The sequence below is a fragment of the Bombyx mandarina genome, chromosome 18 (assembly GCF_030267445.1).
Source record: "Bombyx mandarina strain Sakado chromosome 18, ASM3026744v2".
Classification (NCBI taxonomy): Eukaryota; Metazoa; Arthropoda; class Insecta; order Lepidoptera; family Bombycidae; genus Bombyx; species Bombyx mandarina.
In genome coordinates this window covers 3,913,477-3,926,647 of record NC_143224.1, presented here as the reverse complement: position 1 = coordinate 3,926,647, position 13,171 = coordinate 3,913,477, and the positions used below count along the sequence as shown (strand labels likewise).

The 13,171-nt window shown below is 38.8% G+C and overlaps 1 protein-coding gene and 1 long non-coding RNA gene across 16 annotated transcripts in view; both read left to right on the top strand.

The window, feature by feature from the left end:
- The window catches only part of LOC114244342 (uncharacterized protein CG43867), a 376,703-nt gene that overhangs the window by 249,365 nt on the left and 114,167 nt on the right, over nt 1-13,171 (top strand). The window lies entirely within an intron of this gene.
- Nucleotides 7,287-8,056, top strand: LOC149500945 (uncharacterized). Its single transcript, XR_016324611.1, has 2 exons — nt 7,287-7,442; nt 7,713-8,056. It is a non-coding gene; the product is annotated as an uncharacterized LOC149500945 (long non-coding RNA).

The window sequence follows — 13,171 nt, the reverse complement described above, 5'->3', positions numbered from 1 at the left end:
GTCGGTCTACCGAGCAATGTCACCGCTCGGTGGAAGATCTTCCCTTTGTCTTTAAGCCTCCCCAAATAGTATTTTTCGTAGTATATTTGCATATATATTTGGACTGCCCCTAATTTTATTGTTCTTTGGAGATCCTTATAACAAAATAAACTATGTGAGTACAGTAAAAATTATAACCGTTATTTTGAAAGTGTAAAGTTGTAAAATCCTTCTCTCAAATTTATTTTCTACTTCCAAACAAATTGTACAAAATAGCAAATTTTGGGGGTATTTGTGTAGGGTTTGTCGTCAATTCGTGTCGGTTTTATCGAAACCTATAGCCTACCTAAATTTATGGAAGTCATGATCCTTAGTATAAATCATATTGTTTTATTTTATGTGGCTCTAAAGTCTAAAGTAAAATATTTTACCATATACGTGGTTAGATTTAAAGGGAAACCTTCCTCTTATTTCATTATATACATAATTACCTACCTAATTATATACCTACATATTTATCTAATAATACTCGTACTTTAAAGAATGGGAGTACCGACCTTCCATAAACTTCGTTTAAAGATTTTTTATAGGGCTAAGAGAAACCACAATTATAGCTCTTCTAAATGAAACAGGATTCGCTGGTTCTCCATTTTTAAATTTCCTCTAAATTGTTCAAGTCTTTCACGCAACAGTGTGGTCGCTAAACCAAACCTAACTTAGTTTAAGCCGTTATTGCTCCGTCGGTAATCTAGATTGAAATAAAACTTTATCAAACCTTGGTCGTTTTAATTAACCTTACACTGTTTGAGAGGTGGATGTAACAACGTTTTATTGGCATTATAATATTTTGTTCTACTTATGCTTATCTTATTATAATGTAGAGTTAAACTATGCCATGTTTTCCTGTATTTTTTCGTCAAAAATTACAGTTTATTTTAAATTTAATTTGAGGAATGACTATAGTGCCCATAATTTCAACATTGTTTCTACATTGCGAAGGCAGTTCACAGACTGATGATGTGTAACAAAAAATACCTTGCTGTGGTTTAAAGCAATATGGTTTCAGCTACGATGGTGGATGTTGTAAAATGGAGATGACAGGATTTTTTTCCCTAGAGCCCACCTCATGTGAGACGAAATTTAAAATTCTCGAAAAGTACAAAAAGATAACCATAAAAATATTCTCATCGTTTCTAATCAATTGTGCTTTGGCAATATTAAGGTATTTATGAGATTAATTAACTAAATAAGTTTTTATTTTTCCAAATTTTAATGTAAAACATCTCTGAATTGACAAATTTTTGAGCAACTTTCACTCATAAACACTTTACGAAGTAAGTACTTGACATTGTTCTTGTTTCGGTCAATTTGTAAATCCAATTTGCTTTTTTGTTATGATATCATTGATCCTCCTTTTTAATCATATTAAAAAAAAAACCTAAATGGCTCTAAATAAAGTAATGTCTTAAAAAACGAAAAACATACACAGGGGTCGTATAAAATTAAATGGTAGTAGATAACCAGCATCCAAACAATCAAGCCACAACAACTAACATGCCAGTATGTCTTGCCCGAGGCTATCATGTCAAGCCATGACATGTTTAGGGCGTCCCATAAAGGGCCACGTCAATTTGTCGTTCAGCCCAATGGCCCATTGTTTTTGACCGACGTACTAGGGTCCTTATTGCGGGTTTGTTATGGACTCGTCGAATCGAGATAATATGATCGATTGGAAATCGGTCGTATATCTGTTGGTTTTTTTTGTTGTTAAATTCAACGTTTACCTTTTTCGAGGCCTAATGTAAGTTGTGTGTGTGTGTGTGTGTGAGAGTATTCTTTATTGTACACCAAAAAACAAATAAACAGTGCGACACATTAAACACCAAAAAGTACAATTGGCGGTCTTATCGCTAAGAGCGATCTCTTCCAGACAACCATCAGGTGGACAAGAATCATTTGGAAACGAACTACGCGCGGTGTACCATTCCAGTGAAATACATATACATATATATATATATATGTGTGTTGCATTTTCTATCTATCTGTTTTCTATTTCAATATCTATGACGAAAAATGTAGCTGATATTGCATAATAGTAAGATTTGTTAATAAAAATTATATTATGTTTAGATATTATTTTTAATGTTATGTGAAACTTTTAAAGAGTAGGCAGATTAATCATAGCAAACACAGCGACTACGAGATTTTACCTTTTGTATTCTATTAGACTTTTGTTATTGCTGTCTGGCTGTTTAGCCATCATCTTACATTATTTTTCGTCATAATTTTTTAAACTGTACAAACTTTTTTTTTTATTGCTTAGATGGGTTGTCGAGCTCACAGCCCACCTGGCGTTAAGTGATTACTGGAGCCCATAGACATCTACGTAAATACGCCACCCACCTTGAGATATAAGTTCTAAGGTCTCAAGTATAGTTACAACGGCTGCCCCACCATTCAAACCGAAACACATTACTGCTTCACGGCAGAAATAAGCGGAGTGGCGGTCCTACCACCAGTAATTACACCAGTGTAAAAGAAACCTAAAAGTCCTAAGAGCGTTAAACAAACATCAGAGAATATTGCAAACAACTTTTCAGACGTGATTTCCGGGGTACGCCCGTATATAACTCGCCTATCGATACTACGCCGCTTCACCGCTATACGCAGCCTCCCATGCGAAATCACCGTCGACAACTACAGACGGTATTCAGTCAATAGTCACGTACTGGATCAACGTAATGCCACAGTGATGGAATTGAACAGTACAATAACTTGAGGACAAATTTGGAATGTTTTGTTCGGGTGTGCGTGTTTAATTCTATATCATAGGGCAAAATAGCTAAGGATTTATAGCATACCAAGTAAGCCCGCACGCTTAATTTTTGTCGCAAAGCAGTCATGTCATCCAAATTTAAAGGTAAAACAACCCTTCCATAATGCAGCTGAGATTTCAACTTCATGAATGAAGTCGAGATGTTATTAAACTCCTTTAATCAAATAAATTAAAGAGGGTATTAATGCGATGTTGATGAAAAAAATCTACATCTATTTCACAAGTCGTCGTGGCCTAAAGGAAGTCGTCGTGGCCTAAAGGATAAGACGTCCGGTGCGTTCGTATCTATCGATGCACCGGTGTTCGAATCCCACAGGCGGGTACCAATTTTTCTAATGAAATACGTACTTAACAAATGTTCACGATTGACTTCCAGGGTGAAGGAATAACATCGTGTAATAAAAATCAAACCCGCAAAATTATAATTTGCGTAATTACTGGTGGTAGGGCCTCTTGTGAGTCCGCACGGGTAGGTACCACCGCCCCGCCTATTTCTGCCGTGAAGCAGTAATGCGTTTCGGTTTGAAGGGTGGGGCAGCCGTTGTAACTATACTGAGACCTTAGAACTTATATCTCAAGGTGTGTGGCGCATTTACGCTGTAGATGTCTATGGGCTTCAGTAACCACTTAACATCAGGTGGGCTGTGAGCTCGTCCACACATCTAACCAATAAATAAATAAAAACAAGATATACAGTTTCATTTTTTATTATAGCTATGATCGACGCACACTTGCTTTTCTTATAAGCAAAAAAAGTACTATACTATTCATTTATGGCACACTGTAATCTGAAAGATCACTACAAAATGTAGCGAGTTCCGCTCGATCTTGTACATAAAATATGAGTTCCCTATATGCGAACTCTTCAAGTAGTTTCGAGTTATTGGAAACGTAACATGATGGATTTTATATATTTATGCAAACAAGAAGACGAAATGCGGGGTGAATATATTCAAACATTATTTAACATTTAAATTAAGAAACGCTTCATTCTTTTTTCTTTCTCCTACCTATGCTGATAGCCTTGAGAGGATATTTCAGTGCCGCCTTAACGTGTAGATGAGCTCACGGGACTCAAACCGGAAGTATTGCTAACACTGGCCTTAGCAAGAGCAGTGCTTCGTAGAATCTATCACCGGATCGGAATCGTGACCCACTGAGAAGATCCGGCGAGAAACTCGGTGGGCTGTGTCTGTGGGTTAATTTACTCAAGCTTCATCGAGAAACAGTAACAATTTGTTCCCTAGTAGTTTCTTTATATCAACTAGAGGTCCCGCAGTAGTCGAAATTCGACTATAATTAATTGGAATTGTAAGTTTGTACACTATTATGATTGTATTTTATACTTCTATAATCACAAATTTCGCCAAGACTACACTATAAGAAATATTAACAAAGACAAACAATATTTAATACAAAACTTGACAATAAATAGTATGCATGCGTGTGTGCGTCAAATACATGGTATGTAGTGTGTGTAATGTTTTCTTTATTGATTTAATGTATCTTTTATGCTTTATTTAAAAAAATAAATAGCATTATGCACTTCTTCTCTATATTCTCTATAAGTGTGAAAAATTTCATAATCCTCCGTCCGCGCAATTTTCGTAAAAAGGGATACAAAGTTTTTGCTTCACGTATTAATATATAGATACATTGTACCCATTGAAGGGCAAAGATATTACAAACGTTCGTTTTTTTTTCTTCGTATATAAACGTTAAAGTCACATAAATCGACGCGTCTATTAACTTTTTACGATTTGCCGTTATCTGGTCGGGAATTGCGCGGAACCAATATCGGAACACCGCGATTTGACACTTAATAGGGTTCTGCAATAAAACGAACGTTATTTGATGGTCTCAAGCCATGGATCACGAGTGAATTTGATCTATATTGGATACTTAATTAGATTGGAATTTTGTATGACAAATTCGTGATTTAATGGGTTTTTTTTCATTGTTTTGATTGCCTTCATAGGTGTGCTAACATACGGCCTACTGGTTGTGAGTGGTTAGCGTCGCTACTAGAAATTAACAGTGGCAATGACATAGCCAAGTAACTGCTAACCATTGAGGATACTCTGCGAATTTACATTTAAGAAGGAAATGTTATATAGTACAAGAAATACGGTGGAAGGGAATTTAATTCAGAATCGGATGCTATGTGATAAAAAGTTCTCTGGAAACATAATGTGGATGAAACGAAACTTTCATTTAAACTTAATTTGATGTTAAACAACTGTAGGACTTCGTAGAGTATGCAACGTAAATTATAACTAAAGTGAGTCCTTGGATTAAAGTGACGCTGGACTAAATTTGATATTTGAAGAAAAAATTGAACATCGATAGGCAGCGGCTTGACTCTGCCCCTGGCATTGCTGAAGTCCATGGGCGACGGTAACCACTCATAATCAGGTGGGCCGTATGCTTGTAAAAAAAAAATATATATAGAAGCCATAAAACAAAAAATAATCCTTGTTCCGTTAAATTTGAACCCCTTTTTATCTATTTATACGTATAAGTCAACTCAAAGAGCATGTTGTTATAAACTTATGACCAAAACCACGATTCAGGCCACGAAGTCTTACTTAACTTTTTATTTAACTGCTAGATTGCATGCGAAAGGGACATTAATGGATTTTAACGCGGACTGCGCACTTTATACCGATTTACGAGAGCACCCCTCCTTTCTACCCCAGAACTGCATTGCAGGAGATACTCAATATCCACTATCTGATTGACAATCAAATTAGAGCAGAACGAAGCAAGTTAAGCCGAGACAGAAGTTAAACCTTTACTACTTTACTGGTGGTAGGACCTCTTGTGAGTCCGCACGGGTAGGTAGGTACCACTACCCCGCCTATTTCTGCCGTGAAGCAGTAATGCGTTTCGGTTTGAAGGGCGGGGCAGCCGTTGTAACTGTACTTGAGACCTTAGAACTTTTTTTTTTTGTATATTTTTTGTTGCTTAGATGGGTAGACGAGCTCACAGCCCACCTGGTGTTAAGTGGTTACTGGAGCCCATAGACATCTAAAACGTAAATGCGCAACCCATCTTGAGATATAAGTTCTTAGGTCGCAGTATAGTTACAACGGCTGCCCCACCCTTCAAACCGAAACGCATTACTGCTTCACGGCAGAAATAGGCACTGTACTGCGCAGGACCTATCCTTGTGACGAGGCTTGCGGGAGGCATATGTCCAACAGTGGACGTATATGGGCTGAAAGATAGATAGATAGACAGATGCAGAAAAACATACGGTCGTCCAACGTATCATAATATGGCAGTGAACATTGAAATCCTTTGCTGTTCAACAAATAATACCAACCTACACATACTCTGTGGAATGAAAACACTACCAACATTAAAAAAAGCGATTATAAACGTCACCATAACCTAATTCTTCTGTCGAAGGGTTCAATTTAAACTATTTGAAGCACTAACGCTGCTGCATACAAATGAACATTCACGAACGCATAGGAATATTCATAAGCGAACAGAATCACACGAACCGTTCACTGTTCATTGAGGATTTAGGGTCATGCTACATACAGAGAGAGATGCTACAATTTTATAGCAACACAGATGCAACTTTTTTTTTTATTTTAATTAAGTACTTCCACATCACAAACATCTAACATTGAAAATAAATTTAAACTATTTAATTTATGGCCTGATGCATGTGACAACAATGGCGTACATAGCATTGGCAATTCATCGGCTCGAAAATGGAATACAATAATAATAATAAAAAAAAACGTACTATTTGTTGAAATATTAATAAAAATGTCTAAAAATTTCATATGACGGAGGAGAAACGCTGAAGGAATGTTTTTAAAAAGTGTGACGTCAGCATTGTTGACGTCATGGTCTTTAAGTTCTCGATGATGACTCATATTTGGGCTTCCAAAACAAAACTTCACGAGAACTGCGTATATTGCACGAGAAGCATAACAACGTTACAGAGAGATCCGTACTGTACTACGGCTCGAACACGAATGAATCAACGCTAGACAGCACGGCCGTATTTATAGGACTTCGTACACGTCAGCGTGTTTACAAGTATTAAACACGTGAGCGTGTTTACAAGATTTTAAAGTATTGAAATTACAATAAAAGGGACTGTTTAACATCAATTTCTTATCACAGAGTAATTAGTTGATGATCAGTAGGTAAATAGTCATATTTGCGCCGACACGGCCATACTGACAGGCGGTGCGTGCTCTGCACCGGCCTCGTTGATTCTCGTAGGTTTTTCTTTGATTCTCATTGACCTGTAGGAATAAAAAGTTTCTCTGAGTAGCGCATCTGTTATACTTGCGTTACTTGTAACTATGAAGGTTTGAGACTTATTAATGCGATTTGATTGTAGAGTTCTCGGAGGGTATCGTAGGGTTCTCGGAGGGTATCGTAGGGTTCTCGGAGGGTATCGTAGGGTTCTCGGAGGGTATCGTAGGGTTCTCGGAGGGTATCGTAGGGTTCTCGGCGGTTCTCGTAGAGTTCTCGGCGGTTCTCGTAGAGTTCTCGGCGGTTCTCGTAGAGTTCTCGGCGGTTCTCGTAGAGTTCTCGGCGGTTCTCGTAGATTTATTTAAGGTGTTCGGATAAGGATGTTGTGTAGTGCGATGTTGTGGCGTACACTGTGGTACTTATGTAGTGGGCGTACACTGTGGTACTTATGTAGTGGGCGTACACTGTGGTCCTTATGTAGTGGGCGTACACTGTGGTACTTATGTAGTGGGTGTACACTGTGGTACTTATGTAGTGGGCGTACACTGTGGTACTTATGTAGTGGGCGTACACTGTGGTACTTATGTAGTGGGCGTACACTGTGGTACTTATGTAGTGGGCGTACACTGTGGTACTTATGTAGTGGGCGTACACTGTGGTACTTATGTAGTGGGCGTACACTGTGGTACTTATGTAGTGGGCGTACACTGTGGTACTTTTGCCGAGGCGTACACTGTGGTACTTTTGCCGAGGCGTACACTGTGGTACTTTTGCCGAGGCGTACACTGTGGTACTTTTGCCGAGGCGTACACTGTGGTACTTATGTTGTGGTGTAATTTTGGTAATTAAAAATAAAAACTTATCTTTGAGTGTTGATTTTGTTGCTCGACCATGCTGATTTGTGGAGTAGATGTATAGGCTCATCGGCTGTTGCTGGAGGGTAGTCTTCTTCCGCCGATATGGTTAAATGGTCTCCAGGTTGTTGCTGAGCGGAGGCGGCATGTGATCCCACTTCTGATGACGGAGGAGAAACGCTGAAGGAATGTTTTTAAAAAGTGTGACGTCAGCATTGTTGACGTCATGGTCTTTAAGTTCTCGATGATGACTCATATTTGGGCTTCCAAAACAAAACTTCACGAGAACTGCGTATATTGCACGAGAAGCATAACAACGTTACAGAGAGATCCGTACTGTACTACGGCTCGAACACGAATGAATCAACGCTAGACAGCACGGCCGTATTTATAGGACTTCGTACACGTCAGCGTGTTTACAAGTATTAAACACGTGAGCGTGTTTACAAGATTTTAAAGTATTGAAATTACAATAAAAGGGACTGTTTAACATCAATTTCTTATCACAGAGTAATTAGTTGATGATCAGTAGGTAAATAGTCATATTTGCGCCGACATATCATATTATTGTAGTAGTAACCACCCGTGTGTTTCTCTTTAACATAACATAAACTTCTAAAACTAGTGGTGAGACGAATCGCGATCCCGCTTTGATGGGTTCACCACCACATTGGCTATTTTTGCTGTGAAGTATTGTGATGAAAATTTGTTCCGGCTATAGCTTAAAACCAGTTGGGTTAATGTTAATAAGAATGGACTAACTGTATAAATATCAAAATTGGAGACAGTGAAAGGAGACAAGCCATACATAATTTTTTATATTTTTAGAAAATGATGTGTTATTAATTTACATGCAAAATTTGCTTCGCGGCAAAATAGGCCAATGGAACAATAGTGTAATGAGTAAATTAGGAAGATAATTTGAGAAAGTTAGTTAGGAAAAACCAGGCGAGGATTAGCGGGAGCTCAAAAAGCCACTGTGGCACAGCCCTTATATTTTATTAACACGTAAGCTTAAACAAACAGATAAATACTATCTATACTAATATTATAAGCTGAAGAGTTTGTTTGTTTGAACGCGCTAATCTCAGGAACTACTGGTCCGATTTGAAAAATTATTTTAGTGTTAGATAGCCCATTTATTGAGGAAGGCTATATATAGGCTATATAACATCAAGACCAATACAATTGGTAAGACCAATAAATACAAGTGGAGCATCAATAAAGAATGTTTCAAAGTAGGGGTTTAAATAGCTCCTTAACATTCTATAATACTAAAAATATTTTCACTTTCTACGTAAATGAAGTGGGAGGTGAAATTTAGCGTTATGCCAAAGTAACTATTTCACGCGGACGGAGTCGCGGGCAAAAACTAGTGATAGATACGTGGGCAAGGTTTTTATCCATATTGTTATCATACACTTCGATTAAAAATTAAAATGTTCTAAAGTAAGTTCTGAAAAAAAAGTAGAACAATTGCACGTAGAAGATATTGCATTGTTAGTTATTTTAGATCGCTCATCGCCAACACTTGAATTGCTAGTTTAATCTAAAATTTCGTGAATATTATTCGCAGCACGGCTCTACCCGGTTAAAGGAGCGCCCGATTCCAGCTTCACTCGGTAACCGGTTAAGCTTTACGGCCTACCTTTGACGGGTTATCCGCAAATTGTGTATTGTTATGTTAATTTTGCTTATTAAGCCTTGACAAGGACCCGGATATGAACGTTATTCATGAATAGAATTAGTTGAAAAAGTTAAATCGCTTGGAACATTTTTGCAAATTAGCTTTTTACTATTGTTATTAACATGAGTGTTTTTTTTTTGTTTTCCGGGCATTCAAATTAGATTTTGTAATATTTCTTATTTCCTTAACTTCTTGAATCGTTTGTCTGCTTTGATCTCATATATAAAATTTAACTTTAATATTACTGGTGATAGAACCTCTTGTGAGTCCGCGCGGGTAGGTACCACCACCCCGTCTATTTCTGCCGTGAAGCAGTAATGCATTTCAGTTTGAAGGGTGAGGGTAGCCGTTGTAACTATATTGAGACCTTAGAACTTATATCTCAAGGTGGGTGGCGCATTTACGTTGTAGATGTCTATGGGCTTCAGTAACCATTTAACACCAGGGGGGCTGTGAGCTCGTCCAACCACCTAAGCAATAAAAAAAAATATCAGTTAAAATTGCTCGAGAATTTTGTCTTTTAAAAAAGTTGAATCACATTATAAGCTTCGGAAAAACATTTTTGAAAATTCATAATAAAAATACTGTTTGTACGGTACACGGGCTAGCGTTTAATTTTAAAGGCCTTTGATGCCGCTACGACTAAATCGCGTATGATATAACGAAGTAAAGGGCCGCCTCAAGGCGACTTGGCTCAGTCCTTCAGAAGTTCCTTTGATCGCACAATTGATTTAATGCTCTGTATAACAAGAATATTTTTACAAACTCGAAATACCCCGTTTCATATTTAACGTTTGAAAAAATAATGATTCGCCTTCAAAAAACATGTATGTATTATTCTCATATTATTTTTCGATTAACGCATGTGTAACTTCAATTTGTTTTATTCCAACTTAGAACTACAATGGGCTCGCAAGAGAGCTTTTAGATAAAATTAATTTTTCGACATAACGCAGTCTGAACCTAAACAGTAAATTGCGCCATATTCTCTTGTCTAGTGTTGCGACTATGCCGGGTCTCAAATTTTACAGACGATGATGAAGTGAATTAATGAATGTAAATTTCGCCATGTTCTCTTGTCTAGTGTTGCGACTATGCCTGGTCTCAAATTTTGCAGATGATGATGAAGTGAATTAATGAATGTAAATTCGCCATATTCTCTTGTCTAGTGTTGCGACTATGCCGGGTCTCAAATTTTACAGACGATGATGAAGTGAATTAATGAATGTAAATTTCGCCATGTTCTCTTGTCTAGTGTTGCGACTATGCCTGGTCTCAAATTTTGCAGATGATGATGAAGTGAATTAATGAATGTAAATTCGCCATATTCTCTTGTCTAGTGTTGCGACTATGCCGGGTCTCCAATTTTACAGACGATGATGAAGTGAATTAATGAATGTAAATTTCGCCATATTCTCTTGTCTAGTGTTGCGACTATGCCGGGTCTCAAATTTTGCAGATGATGATGAAGTGAATTAATGAATGTAAATTCGCCATATTCTCTTGTCTAGTGTTGCGACTATGCCGGGTCTCCAATTTTACAGATGATGATGAAGTGAATTAATGAATGTAAATTTCGCCATATTCTCTTTTCGAGGGACAAAGTTGTTCGCGTCCGTAGGAGCTACCTAACCACAACCCTATACGTGTCCCCTGGGTGGTGCTAAAGAACAACAAACGCTGAGTCGTAGGCGGCGGTCAACTAACCTACTAGCGGGCTTAGCAGCTAGCTCCTGTAGAAGTAGGAAATGACTTCTACAAGCCGTAAACTTGCGGTCATGTCTCGTGAGAACGGTGGCCTTGGCTTAATTGCCTGGGTTAAGAGGAAGACAACCTCCATAAAAAATAACTCCAATCCTAAGGTGGGAACCGCGCCGATAGGATGAATGGCTGAGGGAATTCAGTCTCTAGCGCCAACCTCGATGGACCTGGCCACATCGTTGTATAGTGCCTTCTCACAGGAATGGGCGTCACCCTGTGAGCTACCGATAATTCGACCCTACTCGTGGGAACAAAAATGAAGTTAAATCCCTTAAAAAACCCTCAACCACAACACAAACAGCTTACTCAACAAGCACTCCTTCCAGACTTGTTTGACAGACAACGTTCGTCATCTCTTTCTGTCCTGGGAATGTCACCACAAGACACGACCAATGTAGAGCAACCAAATGTAGCCAGTATCACACCGGTAGCAACCTTGCTGGAAGACATTCCTCAACCCCCTGCTCCTCCACCATGGCAAAGGGTACAATCACCCAATAGCAGAAGCAGTAAGACAAGAAAGTACTCCAGCTCCTCACCAGAGGCCCCAAGTACCACCGTGAAAAACCGCTTCAGCACCTTACCTTTAGACGCAACGGATGAACCATGTACTACCGACCGCCCTAAACCCAGCAAACCTCCGATGTGCGGATAAAACCAGACTAAATCGAGCTATTAAAGAACTCAAAGATCTTCTGGATTACGCTTCAAACGAATCACTCAAGCAGAGATTGGAAAAAATGTCTCCAAATGCAAATGGCTCTCACAACCTCTGGAAGGCAACAAAGTACCTCCCACAGCCGCAGCAGTGCTCTCCGCCTTTAAGATCCGGTAATAAATGGGCGCGAACTGACCAGGAAAAATCTCAGGCCTTCGCTATATACCTGGCTGAAGTATTTAAACCCAACAGTACGGATAGTCCAGAAGTTCCCGAATTAAACCGAGTATTAAAGCAAGACTTGCAATTATGCCTACCCTTGAGTCCTACTACACCAAAAGAGATAGCTAGAGAAATAGCCAAAATGGACCGTAATAAAGCGCGTTAAGTATCTTCGATTCCACTTGGACCGAAGGATGACATGGAAAGACCACATAAAAACGAAACGTAACGAAATTAACATAAGATTTAAAAACCTACTCTGGCTTCTCAGTAGACAGGCTGCCTTATCCCTATCCAACAAGCTACGGGTGTATTGCTCAATAATAAAACCGATCTAGACGTATGGAATCCAACTGTGGTCGACAGCCAGCAAATCCAACATTATGTGCCTCCAGAGAGCTCAAAACAGTATCCTGAGGGTACTCTCGTCGGCGCCTTGGTATACTCGAAATTCTGAAATCCACGAGTACCTGGAAATCCCAACCGTCTTGGATGAAGTTAAACGATACTCAGCTAACTATAAGAACCGCTTGAAAGCTCACCCAAACCCGTTGTCCAGCTTACTATTGCAGCCAAATCCGATTAGAAGACTCAAGAGAGCCGACGTGCTACCCTACTAAGGCGAGACGGAGCATTGGCTCTGTCCCTCCAAACCAATTGTTACATCACAACTCACCTGATTATAGTCTTGGCGACTGATCGCAGGTGTTAAAGTGGAAAAGAAAAAAAAAAAAAAATCTCTTTTCTAGTGTTGCGACTATGCCGGGTCTCAAATTTTGCAGATGATGAGGAAGTGAATGAATGAACGTGATGAAGAAGAAGATGAAGTACCAATTTTTTTTTTTTTTTTGTTGCTTAGATGATTGGACGAGCTCACAGCCCACCTGGTGTTAAGTGGTTACTGGAGCCCATAGACATCTACAACGTAAATGCGCCACCCACCTTGA